The sequence below is a fragment of the Callorhinus ursinus genome, unplaced genomic scaffold (genome assembly GCF_003265705.2).
Source record: "Callorhinus ursinus isolate GAN/ISIS: 27379988/994484 unplaced genomic scaffold, GSC_fseal_2.0 scaffold21, whole genome shotgun sequence".
Taxonomy (NCBI): Eukaryota; Metazoa; Chordata; class Mammalia; order Carnivora; family Otariidae; genus Callorhinus; species Callorhinus ursinus.
The window spans coordinates 19,433,056-19,450,695 of NW_027397083.1; positions in this window are offsets into that span (position 1 = coordinate 19,433,056).

Genomic DNA, 17,640 nt, shown 5'->3' on the forward strand with positions numbered 1-17,640 from the left:
CAATGTGGGGCTTGATCATGGGACCCCAGGACTCTGGGATCATGACCTCAGCTGAAGGCAGACACTTAACTGACTGAGCCACCCAGGCGCCCCAAAGATCACATTATTTCAGTGATGTTGTCTCTTCCATAATAACCAGATTGGAGCATAGTCCTCAACACAGAAAAGGCAATTTAAAAATTCTTTTTAAAGTTTGCATTACTTTACTACCAAACGGTGACAAAGGATACACACAAAAGAAAATTATGGATTTTATCTCACTATAAATATTAAAGAAAAAAATCACAAATAACATTTTAGCAAATAGAATTCATTAGCCCATTAAAAATCTGATACATCATGACCAAGTGTGTTTTGTTACAGGAATACAATATTGGGTCAACATTAGGGAATATATTAAAATAATATATAAATTAATGTGATGAAATGAATTGTATGATCATATGTTTACATGCTGAAAAAGTCATTTTTTAAAAATTCCACCCATTCTTGATTTTAAAAGTCTCAATAAGAAGGGGGAATTAATTGACCCTTCCTCAGTGTGATAAACTATGTATATCTCGATATCATGCTGGATAGGGACACACTAAAATTAGAAATAAGGTAAAAATGCCCACCACCACCCATACTATTTGTATTAGGGTTTTAACCAATAAATATTTGATAAAATAAATAAGCTAAAGACATAAAAACTGGAAAAAAGGCAAGGTGATCACTACTTGCAGACAAGCTGATTATATACCTAGAAAACCTAAAAGAATCAAGAAAAAATACTGTAAATGATAATTCAACAAAGATGTAAGGTACAAGAAAAAGTAATACACAGAAGTCAGTAGCTTTTTAATGTAGAAACAAAAAAATAGTTAATAGACATAAAGAAAATAAACTGTTATTGATAAAGATAAAATACTTGGAAATAAGTTTTTTAAAGGTGAAAACCTAAATGGGAGAAACTTGGAGACTTTAATAACTTTAATGCTACACTGATAAAATAACACTTTGTAGCCTAAGGATTCTAAAGTTTATGTGTAAAATCAAACAAGAAGTATTAACAAAGTGATGATGTGGGAGAGGGAGGAGGGCTAGTGAAGTAGAACTATTCTTTAGTATATAGTAATGCTTTAATTACTAAAATATAGTACTGCTGTTTGGGCAGATCAATTGGACAGTATAGAAAGCCTATGGAATAACTGGGTTATAGGGGAGTCAGCCTACAAAAGATAGAGCTGGAGCCATGCTTCATATTACACAGCAGAGGGGCACCTAGGTGGTGCAGTGAGTTAAGCATCTGACTGTTGGTTTTGGCTCAGGTCGTGATCTCGGGGTCGTGGGGTCAAGGCCGGTGTCAGCTCTGTGCTCAGTGCCGCGTGGAGTCTGCTTTAAGACTCTTTCTCCCTCTCCTTCTCCCCCACACCGAAAATACATAAATAAAATCTTCATACTACATATCAGTATAAATTCCATACTGAACAAGTATTTAAACATGAAAAATATGTCATACAACTTTAGAAGAATATATGGGAAGATTTTCCTATAACTTTAGAGTGAGGATGCCCTTTCTTACTCAAAAAAGAAATTTTTGGTAGATTTGATTATTTCAGGAGCAAAAATGTTTCCAAATTTATCTATCTATCTATCTATCTATCTATCTATCTATCTATATACACACAATAAAATATATATGGCAAAGGTAAAAAACAATCAACAGATTGGAAAAATATTTGCAACTCATAACACAAGTATAAAGATACTCTCCTAGAAGTTGAGAAGAATCTCAATAACACCAAAATAAAAATGGGCAAGGGGTATAAAAAGAGAGCTCATAGAAAGACTATAAGTATCCCTTAAACATGTAAAAGGATGCTAAATCTCATGATAAAATATCTGCAAATTAAAAATATTTTTTTCTACCATGCCTGGGGTCAAATACTTAGGCTGATATATCGCACCCTGGAAAGTACAAAGGGGGTCCTATACCATTGGTCCCTTCACACAGATTTCACTTTTGAAAAAACAAAATTAATTACTGATGTGCTCTGGCTATTCACCCCCAGGAAACAAAAGCCTAGTTTGCCTTTTGTATTCCTGCTGGGCTCTAGCTGACTGGCGGCTGGAATGTTCTGGGTTTACCTGTGTTGCAGGTAGAAACTCTTGGCAAGCATCCAGCACTTATCTTCCAATGTATTTCCTTTCCCACTGAATCTTGAAAAGGTCCCTTCAGGTAAAACTTGTTAGGTTTCCTTTGGTGCTTTTCAGCGATGTCAAATGCAGGCTATAGCTACATATATATATAATATATATATATATATATGTATTATATATATACACATATACACATATATACACATATGCACACACATACACACATATATGTATGTATACACACATATACACACACACACATATATATGTATGTATACACACACATACACACGTACACACACACACACACACACACATATATTTTTTTTAATTGAGGTGTAGGGGCACCTGGGTAGTGCAGTCAGTTAACTCTCCGACTCTTGGTTCGCTCAGGTTGTGATCTCAGTGTATGAGATCGAGCCTCACTTCAGGCTCCATGCTCAGCATGGAGGCTGTTTGAGACTCTTTCTCCTTCTCCCTCTGACCTCCCCCTCCTGCTAAAAAAAATAAATAAATCTTTAAAAAATAAAAAATTGAGGTGTACTGTTGGTGGGAATGCAAATTAGTACTGCCACTGTGGAAAACAATATGAAGTTTCCACAAAAAATTAAAAACAGAAATACCATGTGGTCTAGTATTTCCACTACTGGGTATCCAACTAAAGAAAACAAGAACACTAATACAAAAAGATATATGTACCCCTATGTTTACTGCAGCATTATTTACAATAGCCAAGATATGGAAACAACCATATCCACTGAGAGATGAATGAATAAAAAACATATGGTGTATATATAATGGAACATATAGAAATGCTATTATATACTAGTATATATAATATGTATATAAATCATATATATATATATAAAATATATAATGGACTATTACTCAGCCATGGAAAAGAATGTGATCTTGCCATTTGCAACAACATGGATGATTATACTAGAGAGTATAATGCCAAATGGAAATAAGTCAGTCAGAGAAAGACAGACACTGTCTGATTTCACTCATATGTGGAATTTAAGAAAGAAAAAGAAAAGAAAAAGAAGAAAGAGAGAGAAAGAAAGAAAAGAAAGAGGCAAAAAAAAAAAAACACCTTCTTAAATCAGAGAACAAACTGGTGGTTACCAGGTTGTAGGGGGGGTTGGGTGAACTAGGTAAAGGGGATTAAGAGCATACTTACCTAGATGAGCACTGAGTAATGCATAGAATTTTTGAATCATATTGTACACCTGAAACTAATATAACACTATGTTAACTCTATTTCAATAAAGAAAACAAAGTTTAACCTTAAAAAAAAATTGAGGTTTAACACTGGGCTCCCACCTATTCTCCCTGACCATGATCTCCTTTCTGAGAGGCTGGATTTTTAAATATTAAGAAAAATGATCATGTTGCTAATGTTGATAGCTACTTTTTATTGCTTAACCACACATGGTCACAAATAGAAAGTGAGGAACTACTCTGAGTGTGTTCAATGGGAAATAAGCACTAAACCATAAAGGATGCTGAAACTAGTAGCTGAACGAAAAGAATCCACTCAGTTTTATTTCTTAGCTTCATTTCAAGTTCCCTCTCATTCTATATGAAATATCAAGAATTGAGAGATTATATAAAATGATTGTGACACTTCCTTTAAGAGTTTCCTTAAAAAAAAAGACTTCTCTAAAAATTATTTTGCAAATATTCATGAAGTGCTCCATAATTCTCATAATTCTTACTGAAGTTGCAAGAGCAGACACCCAGATATACAGACAAATATCTGGGATAAAATGATGTAACTATTATAATATATTTATACACCTCTGTTAATACACAAAAAATGTGAGATAGGTTATGATAAAATTCAGTACAATGAATAAGAGCCACTTATTTTCTCTGTAGCAGTTAGAGTAAATCAGGAAAATGGATTGAAATGAAGGACATCATCTTCCAGAAACTAAAGTTTATATAATTTGGGGGGAATTGGGGGAACATAGGCTTCCGAGGGGAGTTGGGGGATTGGAGGGAAGTCACTAATGTTCTCCTTTGATGCAAGGGCACTGGAAGGCAGGGTGGGGCTTGCAGGGAAATGTGGGATTCAGGCAAGCCTTAGCTCCTGGTGTAAAACTACAAAGGGAAATGATGAAGTCAGGGGAAGGCAGTTTCCTCCCAGTCTTGTTGCTGTTGGTTAGTGGAGCCAGTGGTTGGGAAGAAGAGCTGGACACAGGACAGGAAAGGAAGAAAATAAACTGGAATTCACTAGCACTTCATATACTTCTCTTACTGAGCAAGGAAAAACTCAAATGTGCAGGCATCTGCATAACCTGTCTCCCACTGTATCTAACCATGAAAGCCTTCAGGGAATAATGGCCACCAACTGGCTCCGCTTTTCAAATCTCACATAAATTTCACTCTTGTACCAGCAGTAAACTTGGATCACACACAGTAGAAGATTCTGAAAAATATAGCATCAGTTTAGCACGTTGACACTGAATGGTAGCACTACTCAAACAACACAATGTATAAACAGATGCTTTATTACATTAAAGTTAATTTTCACAGCTCGTTCATGTCCGCCCAAAAATCAGTATATGTCGTCCAGTTGAAAATTAAGGGAAATAAAGGGACCTAATGATTTTTAACCTTCTCTAATGATACTGAGACCTGAGTAGAACAATATTTACTGAACATCCTATCATTGATATTGGTTGAGTGGTCTGGAGAGAAGCATTCAGGACTGGAAATTGTTGGTAAGGCTAACTGACTATTGGCTAAAATGTAAATGAGGGAAAATCAGTGGGGAGGTGGCTAAAATCAGCAGCTTAGAAAATATTATGTAATGTTGGTATGTGTGCCAGTCCTTCATGTGTAAAAGACAGACATTAATTTCTTACCATAATCCTCCGCTGATCCTAGACTCACCCCTTAGAATCCTTCCTAACATAGGGACTTCAGCTAGTCACTGTCAGTTAGAATTGGTATATGAAAACAAAAGAAAACAATACTTGCTTGCAGTTGTGATCTTGGAATACCATCAGAAATCTAGAACTTGAAAGTGAAAATCTCAGGGTAATGCTTACATTTCAGGTCAATATAGAAACACAGGTCTTGCTGAAATAAAAGGAGAGTTTAATGATAGAAAGAAAGATAACTTCTGTATCTGATAGTTCTGGGTTTGAATTCTGGATATTGATCCAGAGAAATTTTTCTCTCAGTTTTCATCCTCTCTAAAAGTGGGAGTAAAAATACCTAACTTACAGATATAAGTATTAAATGAGTTAATATATGTTAAATATTATCTATAAAATATCTGTGACGATGTTAATGATAATAATCTCAAAGTCTTGTGGTTGAAATCAGGAGGAAAAAGCAATTGTGAATATCAAATGGGAATCTCATCAAATGGAAATTCTTGGGCCATTCAGAATGGAATTTAAAAATATATATGAAAGTTACTCAAAAGAACTGAAAGAGAACTTTTATTTAGCATGAATTTCTAACATTTAAGTTTCTAGTTAGGAATATGACCAATGATCTCTTTTGCTTTCTTTAAACATGTCACATTTAGGGACAGATCTAGGATTTTCGAGGCCTCAAGCACATAAAATTTGTGAGTCTTTCTTTTAAAAAAGGAATGCAAACATTACAAATATAAAATTAGATTTGAAAATGAATATTCATGTAGAATAAGATATTACAATAAATTACTGTAGACTAAATGAGTCAGGCCCCTTTTTTGGAGCTCTCTTTAGGCAATTTACAAGTAATTCTTAGAGATGCTTTCTGGTTGCTACCTGGCTTTTCCTACCTGAACACTGTCCAACTCTTGGCAACTCCCAGCCCTCATAGGGGCAAGAGCAAGTGAGCATTGAAGCTTAAATTTCATCAAGTTCACAGCAAATCCACTTCTGGTTCCACTTTAAGTCACTCTAGGTCATATTGAGCTAGTAAGGCAATAGTAAATTCAGTTCTTATTGCATTTTAATTTTTTCTTCAAGTATTATGCATTGGAAACCAAATAAATGTCTAGTCTAGTTTTCAGTAACCTAGGCCTCCTAGAGAACTGTTTTTCAATTCTAACCGCACATTAGAATGATCCTCAGCACTGTTAAAAAATATAAATGCCTGGGCCTCACTCCAAAAGATTCTGATTTAAATGGTCTTTACCGGGGCCAAAAACATCAGTACTTAAAAAGCTCTCAATATAATTCTAATATAAAGACAGGTGATTGAAAGATTCTAAAATATTTATTATATTTGGCTAAAAAAAATCTGCATTTTTTACTGGTGGTTGAAAATTAAACAGTTATTTGCTTACAGGATAAAACTACACAAAGATACTAAGTACCCACTTAAGGATGCCCCCAAGCAGAGGAAAGAGGAGGGGCAGAAACGAATTTGGAAAATTTCAAATTTATTTTTCCTAGAAAATAAGGATCAGACAAATAAGAAAGAACATGATACGTATTAATACACTTTTGTTGACTACAATTACAAACCAAACTAGGAAAAATTTTAAAATAAATGAAAAAGAAAAGCACCAAGCAAGGTAATAAAATATGAGTAGATGTTAAATATACCTGGATGACTCAAAATTGCTAGTTGTAGCACATCTGTAGGTGGGGGCTTTTTTTTTTCCCCCCAGACATCAGATTAAAGATTCTGACAGTATGACATGTTATGACATGATAAGTTCTGTCATTTTGATTTTTCTTTCTTCCTTCTTTATCGGTTTTATTTAACTGCAAACATGAATTTTCCCGGACACTCTTGTAGCAAGTATCATTCAGGCTTTTAGTCTACCAAGGGGAAGATAGAATGGGAAAATAAATAAAATAAATAAAATAAAACTGTAGTTAGAAACAAAGTAAGAAAAAAATCATTTGCCCCACTTTTAAAAAATAGTGTCAGTTTGGGAAAGAATTTTTTAAATCTTGTATTTTTGATATTCAGTGTGATTCCATTTAGCTTCAGAGTTGGCAAGGACTGAAAGGAGAAATGATGTCTATTCAGATCAAAATAAGTAGAGAGTTAAGAAAATGACCTAATTTAATTGTTTTCAAAATCTCCTTTTGCAGTGGAATCCTTTATTCCAACAAAATCTTACTCAAAAGCTCAATATGAAAAGCAGAAATAGCAGAGCTGGCCTAGGTAAGAAAAAACTCAGGAAGGTTCAGAGAGGACCCTTAATGGGTGGGGTGAAAGTGCCTTGTGACTACTTTTCTCTTACGCTTTCAGTAACCCTTGTTGCACATCCTAGGACTACAAGGAAGATGTGAAAAAATTTAGTGGTTTAAAAGCCACTAATCTAGGGAATTCAGGTTCCAGATTTTGCTGCTAACAAAATAAACATTTTTTTTTAAAGATTTTATTTATTTATTTGAGAGAGAGAGAATGAGAGACAGCACGAGAGGGAAGAGGGTCAGAGGGAGAGGCAGACTCGCTGCTGAGCAGGGAGCCCGATGTGGGACTCGATCCCAGGACTCCAGGATCATGACCTGAGCCGAAGGCAGTTGCTTAACCAACTGAGCCACCCAGGCGCCCAATAAACATTTTTTTTTTAAAGATAAGATTTTTTTCCACTGCTATCAATAGATAAAAACAAATAGTGCTCTGTTTTGCTTTCTTTCTTAATAATGTGCAAGCTCTATGTCTCTAAAAGAATCCACTGAAATGTGGAGCACACTTAAATTCATGACACATTTACTGAGCACCTCCACATGTAATGAATTCTACAAGAAACTACAGGTATTAAGCACAAAGTAAAATGAAAGGTGAGTAGAAAGGGAGGGAGAAAGATCTTTTAATCAATTTCATTTAGTATCATTCGAGCATCTATCATGTGTCAGACATGATTCTGGGCACTTAAAAAACATAAATTGTCCTAACAGGAAATGTGCATACCCCACAAAGAACTTATGTTCCAACATAGGAACATAGGAAATAAATAATAGGGGTGCCTGGGTGGCTCAGTCGATTAAGCAGCCCACTCTTGATTTCAACTCAGGTCATGATCTCAGGATTCCGGGATCAAGCCCCATGTCAGGCTCTGTGGTCAGTGGGGAGTCTGCTTCAGGATTCTCTCTCTCCCTCTGACCCTTCTCTTTTTCTCTCTCTCTCTAGTAAATAAATAAATAAATAAATAAATAAATATTTTGTTTTTTTAAGGATTTTATTTATTTGAGAGAGAGAGAGTGAGAGCAAGAGAGAGAGAGAGAGAGATTGAGAGAATGAGTGGGGGAGAAGAGCAAAGGGAGAAGTAGACTCCCTGCGTAGCAGGGAGTCAGACGTGAGACTCAATCCTAGGGTCCTGGGATCATGACCTGGGCCAAAGACAGATGCTTAATCAACTGAGCCAATAAGGCACCCAATAAATAAATCTTTATAAATTAAATAAATAAATAAATAAATAAATAAATAAATAATAACCATTGTGAATAAGTAAGAAGGAGACATGCATGAAGTAAGAAGGTTTGGGAATGCTGGAGGTGTAGTTGCAATTTCAAATAAGGAAATTACAATAGGTCTTACTGAGAAGGTAACAGGAGAAAGACATGAAATAGTTGAAGGACTAAAGCATGAGGCTATCTCATTCCAAGCAGAGGGAGGAACCAGTAGATAAGCTCTGTGATAAGAATGAATTCTGTTGGGAGGGATGTTAGTGTAGCTCTGCATGATTTAAGAGATTAGTAGGAGCTGGGGTCAGAGAGGTAATGAAGTATGAATAGAGCATGGTAGATCAAAGACCTTACAGATCATTGTGTGGCTCTTCCTGTGAGTGAAATGGTGATATAATGCAAGGATTTTAGCAGAAAAGTGATACGTTTTCATTTTTATTTTAGTTGGTCTGCTGACATTCAGCAGATAAATGATATCTCATTTATCCCATTTCCAAATACCACCTTCCATTCAAGTGATAATACAATCCTTGCTTCCAGAAACCTTTGCTGTTCTCCCAAATGGAAGGAATGTCTCCCCTTTTGAATGCCCAGAGTCTTTTTCTATGCTTTTCTCATGGTATATATCAACACCAAGTTCAGCTGGGAGAGGGCAAGTATAGAAGCAAAAAGATCTATTCGAAGCCGATTTGCAATAATTGAAGAAAATGATGGTGATTTGAACTAGAAGGTGATGAGATTTAGAAGTATTTCGGATTTTTTAAGATGGAGATAAGAGTTCTCTAGTCAGTTGAATGGATGGATGCTATGAGAGAAAGAGAAGAGTCAAGGATTGCTCCATGTTTTTTGGCCAAGGAAATTGAAATAATGGAATTGACATTAACTGAGATGGGGAAGGCTGACGGTTTAGCACCTTGAGGAGGAAGATCAGCTGTTCAGTTTTGGACATCTTAAGTTGTGATGTCTGCTAGTCATTCAAGTAGTGATGTCGAATGAGTTGGAGGAACTCATCAACAGTTTAATATATAAATCTGGAACAGAGATATATATTTAGGAGTCATTGTCAAAAAGGGATGGTATTTAAAGCCCATGTGGCTAATAAAATTACCAAAAGAGTGACTGTAAAGAGAAGAGAACAAGGATAATACCTTGGGGCAACATTAACAGGCAAAAAAGTTTTAATGAGAGAAATGGCATTTTAGGTGGGCCTCAAATGTTGAGTGAAGTTTTTTAAGCAGATACATCAAGACAAAAGTATGTTTTTGACAATTTGCTTTCCAATAACTAATTATATAACTGATTTGGTAAGAAACTGATTTTTTCATTTCATCACTTATTGGCTTTGGAAAGGTTCAAAGTGTGGTTTTGACCTGGATCATGGTGCTCTCAGTCCAGTTATTTGGGGCATCTGTTGATGTAGCTCAATATATATGCTCAATCCAGGTTTTAATCAGTCAGACTGCAGTCAAAAAGGAGTCCTCTCTATGTCAGAATTTATTGCTTTCCAACACAAGAAGACACATTCCCAGCTTTGAATTATTTAAGGCCAATTCAAATACCTACTAGGATTGCTATATTGCATAATCCTAGTACTTTCAAGTTGCAAAACACTCATGAAACTAATCCTTTTCTCACTTCTCTCTTCAAGTGAACCACTTGATTCAACAACACTGAATTCTTCTCCAAATGCACCCATTGATTTCTCATTGCTTTTGCTCAGGGTACCATCTCTACTGATGATGTTTTCCTTTCTAGTTTCTCCATTTCCAAACACCACCTTCCATTCAAGTAATAATACAATCCTTGCTTCCAGAAACCTTTGCTGTTCTCCCAAATGGAAGGAAATGTCTCCCCTTTTGAATGCCCAGAGTCTTTTTCTATGCTTTTCTCACGGTATATATCAACACCAAGTTCAAATTGGAACTTCTTGTGATGCCAAGCCTCCCTAATATATTGCCAGTATTTGAAGAAGAGGAGTTAAGAGTTAATAATAAACATAGTCTCTGACATATAGGAGATACACCAAAAATATTAATGAATAAATGACATTTTCCAGACTATATTTGTGAATTGAAATTTGACTTCTTCTCATTTATCTGTATCTTTGTTCCATTTACATTGTCTGTTACATTTTTACAGCAGTTACAGCCATAATATAGATACAGTTGAGGACAAAGATTAGTTAATAAAGCTAATAATTTGAAAGGGAAGAGATTGTTATGATGGCTATTTTACGTTTGTGAAGAAAGGACAGTCATGGAAAGCAGAAGAAGCCCTATTTTATTGAACACTTACTGCTATGTGTCAAAGGTTTTATATCTCATTCTCTCTTGCCCTCAAAAGTGTATATTAGCTATGTGTTCAAATTTTGCACCTTGCAAATAAGGGAGAGGAGATTCAAAGATGTGAAATAATCTTTCAGAGGTCATGTAATTAACGTGGTACAGGGACTCAGGTCCTTTGATCCCCAAATCTATGCCTTTTCCAGGCCTATGGCCTTTATTTCTATACTATAAATTCGGTAAGAATGTTTTGAAGGTTTCTTTTATTTAAATGCAAATTTATGAAAATTCAAAGTCAAGTAAACAGCTCTGCAATATAGGGTCTGGAGCAACTGAAGATTACCTGAGAAAGTATCCTGAAGGGCACTAAAGGCATCAGCTCATGAAGCAAAAGTACAAACTCCATGGCACCTGGAAAATATGAGGAATTATTTAAATAAGCCCCACCTCTCTACTAAAAAGGTCACAATAACATGGAAAGAAAACTACTTCTAATTATAAGTCATAAAATGGTTCTTAAGCAGCTGACTTGTTTTTCACACTACTTTCTAGGAAATATCTCTAGAAGCACCAAGGTTGTTTTGATTTGAAATGTGTTTATTTTAATAAGGCTACTTTTTAAATGATCTTGCCTAATAGTTCTGAAAGACAGAGTCTATTCTGTCAGAGCCCACTCTGTCAGAGCTCTGAAATTCAAAACAAAGCCTAGCAGTAAATTGATAATTCAGAGAAGGTATAAAAATAGAACCTTGGATCCCTCCTGGGCATTAGTATCACATTTTTTATCCGAAAGAAGAAAAGAACTGTTACCTCATAGTCTTTCTATAAGCAACTGAGATCAAAGGAAGATAATTTATTTTTAATGTTGGCATGGGAGTTGTAGCCTGATTAGATTGGTTTAGGGCTGAGGCCAATCTGAGATGTTGAGAGTAGGAGAAATTTGCTCAAACTGTAGAAACTCAAACTGTAGAAACAATTCATCATTTAACTAAATGCAATAAGGGTACACTGTGTGCCCAATCCTGTGGTAGATAATTGTGACACAGAGATAAAAGAAGCAGTGCCCTCCTCAAGGGGCTCAGTCTATTAGGTGGGATAAAGGTAGAAATCTCGAGGGTGGGGAGATAGTAGGCTGGAAGTGATTTAAATTCCTCAGGTCATATAATACAGGGCTAATCTGTTTTATAGGAAGGAAGGTTTAACCCAAACTTGAAGGTAACAAAACTACTAAATGCTCAAGGTATGATTATGAAACAAATTATTTAGCCTTCAGAATTCTACAGTTGAAGGTATTAATGCTGGAGCTACCATCTTGAAGCATTAGAGAGCCAATGGATCTCACCTCAATCCTGCAATAGAATCACAGATGCTGAAACAGAAACCCCAGAGGTATAGCCATTGCATTTGTATTTTTAAACTGCTTCCAGATGATTCTAATGCTTAGCCAGGATTGTAAACCACTGATTAAGACAGGAGAAAATGAGAGGTAGTGATTTCCTGCAAAAAAAAGAGACAGGTAGGTAGAGAAAATATTTTCAATTTTAGTTGGGCTTATAGGGAAACTGGGAAAAAGACAAGGAGAAGAAAGAGTGGAAGAGGGTGAAGGAAGAGAAAGAAGGAAAAAGATGTGATTGCATGTTCTTGTTCCTGATACAATGAAAGAATGTTTTTGTTCCTCTCTCTTTTTGTGGATTCATTTGACCAAACAGATTATTATATCAAGTTAAAGTTAAACCCAACTTTAGTCTGCATTCCCATGTCTTTGGAGTTCTAAGAAAAACAATTTATCTCTCATAACCTTTCTTTAAGAGTAGGGATTTACAGTAGACCTGTCTTTTCATTCCTACCAGCCATTCCCCTCCTGGAAAATAGCATAGCAACTGAGAAATATATAAATTCTTCTCTCATATTTAAACTATTTGTTACACACACACACACACACACACACACACACACTCACACACACACACACTCCTGTCTATCTACAGTGAGAGAAAGCACCCACTTACTAAATGCTATGCCTTAACAGTTTTAGGAGGAAGCTATGGATACATCAGGTGAACATGAACTCTACTGTTACAGGTTGAATTATGTTCCTACAAATATACGTTGAAATCCTGTGAATAGGACCTTTTTTTTTGGAAACAGGGCCTTTGAAGATATAATCCAGTTATGACAAGGTCGTTAGGGTGGGCCCTAATCCAATATAACTGGTGTTCACATAGGAAGGGAAAGCAGAGACATAGACATACAAGGAGAATGCTATGTGACTATTGAGGGAAAGATTGAAGTGCTGCAGCTGCAAGTCAAGGAACATCTGGGTCTACCAGAAGCTGGAAGAGGCAAAGAAGTTTCCTTCCCTAGTGGCTTTGCATGGCCCTCTACCAACACCTTCATTTCAAACTTCTAACTCCCAAAACTGTTACAGAATAAATTTCTGTCAATTTAAGTCACCAAGTTTGTGGTGCATTATTACAGCAACCTTAGGAAGCTAACAGACCTCCCTTTACATGGTAGGAAATAAATATCACCTACCTGATTATTTGGTGGATGAAATTCTTAGAGATGTCCTGAAAAAGGAAGAAAATAGGTCCATTGCTTTCTTTCTTTTGTAACTCATCATGTAGAGACATAATTAAATGAGCAATTACTTAAGCTGAGATATTTCTTAAGTGGGAAAGAATTTACAAGGTGCCATGGAAGCATATAACAGTGACCCCTGATTTAGTCAGTGGAGAAAGGGCTTGCAAGGGAAGTCAAAGAAAGGCTTTCAAGAAGAAGGTCTATTCAAATTGATAACCTGAAAGATGAAAAGAAATCAGCTAGACAGAAGGAAGAATATCCCAGGGAAGAGGAAAATGTGTGATTGAGCCTAGACTCGAGATGTCTATTATATAGTTAAGGAACAATACCCATGAGGTTGTAGGCTAGAGTCTCTCCTACATAATCCTAGTAAAGGATGTCATTAATTCATCGTATTTGGCTAGTATACTTTCATCCCTTGTCCCCTCCTTGAAATTCCTTTAGCATCTCAATTTAGGACTACAAGTTTCTTGCCTTTCATTAGTCTCTTTTATTTTGTAAACTCAGATCCAGACTTTAAATTCTGTGAATAAATTCCAAAGGACACTGGTATTAGATATAATCTTAGTTGAAAGGGAAAAATGAGGCTATTTTGTTTCTGCCTCTAGGTTGGCATTTCAGGGTACATTTATGGAGGGCTAAGGGAGAACATAGATAAAAGATCTGGAAAAGGCTCAATATAACAGGTCTCAAATTACAACCTGAGAAAAAAATATGCAATGCATTAATACAGTCTATCATTAAAAGGTACCATGGTCTAATAAGTTTGAGGAATGCTGAATTATAAACAGGCTTTTTGTTCATTTATTTTGCTCTAAGAATTCTCAGAGACTTTAGTACAGAAGGAAAATTGTGAATCTGCAAGGGAAGTTATAGTATCAATTCTTTTCATTGTTTTGTTTTGTTTTAAACATTTTACAGAATGAAGCAGGTATTCATTGCTTATCTATTTGCTTGGTTATTTTTGTCTTTTTACTTTATTTTTATTTTTATTTATTTATTTATTATGTTATGTTAATCACCATACATTACATCATTAGTTTTTGATGTAGTTTTCCATGATTCATTGTTTGCGTATAACACCCAGTGTTCCATGCAGTACGTGCCCTCTTTAATACCCATCACCAGGCTAACCCATCCCCCCACCCCCTCCCCTCTAGAACCCTTAGTTTGTTTCTCAGAGTCCGTAGTCTCTCATGGTTCGTCTCCCACTCTGAACTCCCCCCTTTCATTTTTCCCTTCCTACTATCTTCTTTTTTCTTTTAACATACAATGTATTATTTGCTTCAGAGGTACAGATCTGTGATTCAACAGTCTTACACAGTTCACAGTGCTCACCATAGCACATACCCTCCCCAGTGCCCATCACCCAGCCCTCCCATCCCTCCCACCCCCCACCACTCCAGCAACCCTCAGTTTGTTTCCTGAGATTAAGAATTCCTCATATCAGTGAGATCATATGATACATGTCTTTCTCTGATTGACTTATTTTGCTCAGCATAATACCCTCTAGTTCCATCCACGTCGTTGCTTATTCTTATGTTTAAAGATTTTGATTTGGAGTGAGTCTTTACATGGATCAGGGCTCTGCCTCATACCATAGAAACCAAAAAACCCAGACATTTGCTTCTCTTAAAACAAAGCAGCTAGAATTTAAGGAATTAATCTAAGCCTGACCAATAGATCCTTCCGGGACCTTCATCTGGAACCAATGATGGAAGAAAGCAGAGGGACAGTTTAGAATTCACCCCTGGAATGGGGACAGCATCTTATGAGCAGTGCACTGATGCTAGTAGTAATTAGTGTCTGGTGGCAGATAGCAGCTTCTCTCTAATCAGACTGCTACTGTGCTCCCAGCTACGAAGAAGCTTGCCATTAACCAAGGTGGATGCTTAACTTACTATCAACTGAAGAGCTAACCACTATCTTCCCAATATAGTTTTTTTTTTCTTCTTTTACCAGATTCAGTTTTCTTTGGTTGCAACCAAGAATATGTTCAGAGGGCATCTCTGTTACTGTGTTGCCAGGAACATATTTTGGGGAAAAAATACTTTGGGAATACACATTTGTACCCGAAATAATATCATTAGCCATGCCCTTTTAGCCATCTCTAAACAAGGCCTAGGTTCTTCTGATAGCCCAAACCCCTCCAGTGCCTCCTAATAGCTTAAGAAAGGAGGCTCTGTGTCACATGTTCCTGAAGGCAGCTCACATACTCTATCTCAGTATGTTTTTCAGGCTCATAAATCTTAATCATAAAACACTCTGAACTCTCCCCATGTTTCACCTGTTCTTCTCTTGGCTCCAGTGAGAAATGATCAGGTGACAGACAGAATGTTACCCTTTGTTGATTCCCCGGCATGAAAAAGTACAGTAGGTGTAGACTATAGAGTTGGTCAGACCCAGGAATCCTGCTTTGACATGTACTTGTTGAGTGAAAAACAGCAAGGAGAGAGATGAGGCCAGCATCCTTCAAAGTGTGTTTATTTTGATGAATTTCCCAAACTGTTGATTGTTAATTATCTTCAGCTCAGACATGGAGAATTTTGCACTCAAATTCTCCAAATGTTTGCGTATAAAGCTTAGCATTTTCTTTCTTTCTTTTTTTTTTGGTAACAGTATTGCTTTGGGTTAAGTTACTTAATTTCTCTAAGATTCAGGGACTCATGTGTAAAATGAAATGTAATACTGATGATTCTGTTATAAGTGCCAGAAAATCTGGCTTCAGCTGAGAAGACTTTTTAATAAAATTTATATCATTGAACATATCATCAGAAGTCGAGGCTTGATCCAGGATTCAAACAATATCACCTGAATCCAATTTCTATCTCTATTTTTTTGTAGCTTTACTTTACTATTCATTCATTCATTCATTCATTCATTATTTCATTCATTCCATCTGTAACAATTTAATCTCTTAAGACACCAAAACCAGCAACTCCCAAGGATATATCCCAGTTCAGGCACAGAGGAAAATAGGAATGCAAATTAAAAATTTCAAGGAAAATGCCATTGTCATTCAAATATTTTTTTAGTTTGTTTATTTATTTATTTGAGAGAGAATGATAGGTGGGGGAGGAGCAGAGGGAGAGGGAGAAGCAGATTCTGCACTGAGTGCAGAGTCTACTGCAGGGCTCTATCCCACTACCGCAAGATCATGACCGGAGCCAAAATCAAGAGTCGGTCGCTTAACTGACTGAGCCACCCAGGCAGCCCTGTCATTCATATTGTTTATGAACTGCTGACTGGCTCAGACTTGTCACATGCTTCACCTCTTCTGTCAATCCACAGGAAGTTAATTAACAAAATGAAGAAGGGATGGTTCCCAGAAGGAGATTGAGATTTATTGAAAAGGTTTAGAATGAATGGATATTAAGATTAAAAAAAAGCAGACAGCTACAGTACCCTAGGATTCTGTAAAGCTTATATAAGATAATATGTGTAAAATGGAAAGCACAATGTATGGCATTTGGGGGAACTGAGACATTTCAATCATATTGTTACTATTATACAAGTGCATAGTGCTTACGTGTACTGTAATCTAGATTACAGTCCCAACGCTCACATCAAAAATAAGAAGTTGTGCTAAAGCATTAAACCTTTAGCGCACAATATGAGGTGGGAAAAGGTAAATAGTCTGGGTGACTGTGAAGAATCATCCACCTGATTCTTCTTTTTCACACTTGTGTTTGGAGGATCAAACTCATGGCCTGTCTTCTCTGATATGACTGGTACAGTAAAATGAGCCTAAAGTCTCCTATTTGGAGGGATGCATCCTCTAATCCTATCTTAGATTTCTATCTTAAAAATTCAGGAGGGTTTCAGGGGGAAAGAGGTCTGTGTCACCCTGTTTGACTTGCCTATTAAATAAAAATTCTTCCATGTTGTCTCTTCCAGTTGACTAGAAGTCTATTCTAGGGCTGGTTGCCAAATTTTAGCTACAAATATAGAGTACTCATGGTCCTGAAATATCATTTGGGTCTCTCTCTCTCCCTCTCTTTTAGGTTTTTAGCATTCAAGGCTATGGTCATGATTCATAAATTTCAAATCACAGCTATGTCCTTCCTGGAGGAGACCAAACTACGAAGATATGACCTTTCCTTTTCCATGGACAGATTAGGATTCACACATCAAACACCGAGGCAGAGAGTGGCTCTTTCCTTTTGTCCTGCAGGCTTTACTCTTAACCCCCTTAGTTACTTTGTAGTCTCAATGCTGACCTGAGCAAGTAAGGGGTTTCTGGCAATGTCTAT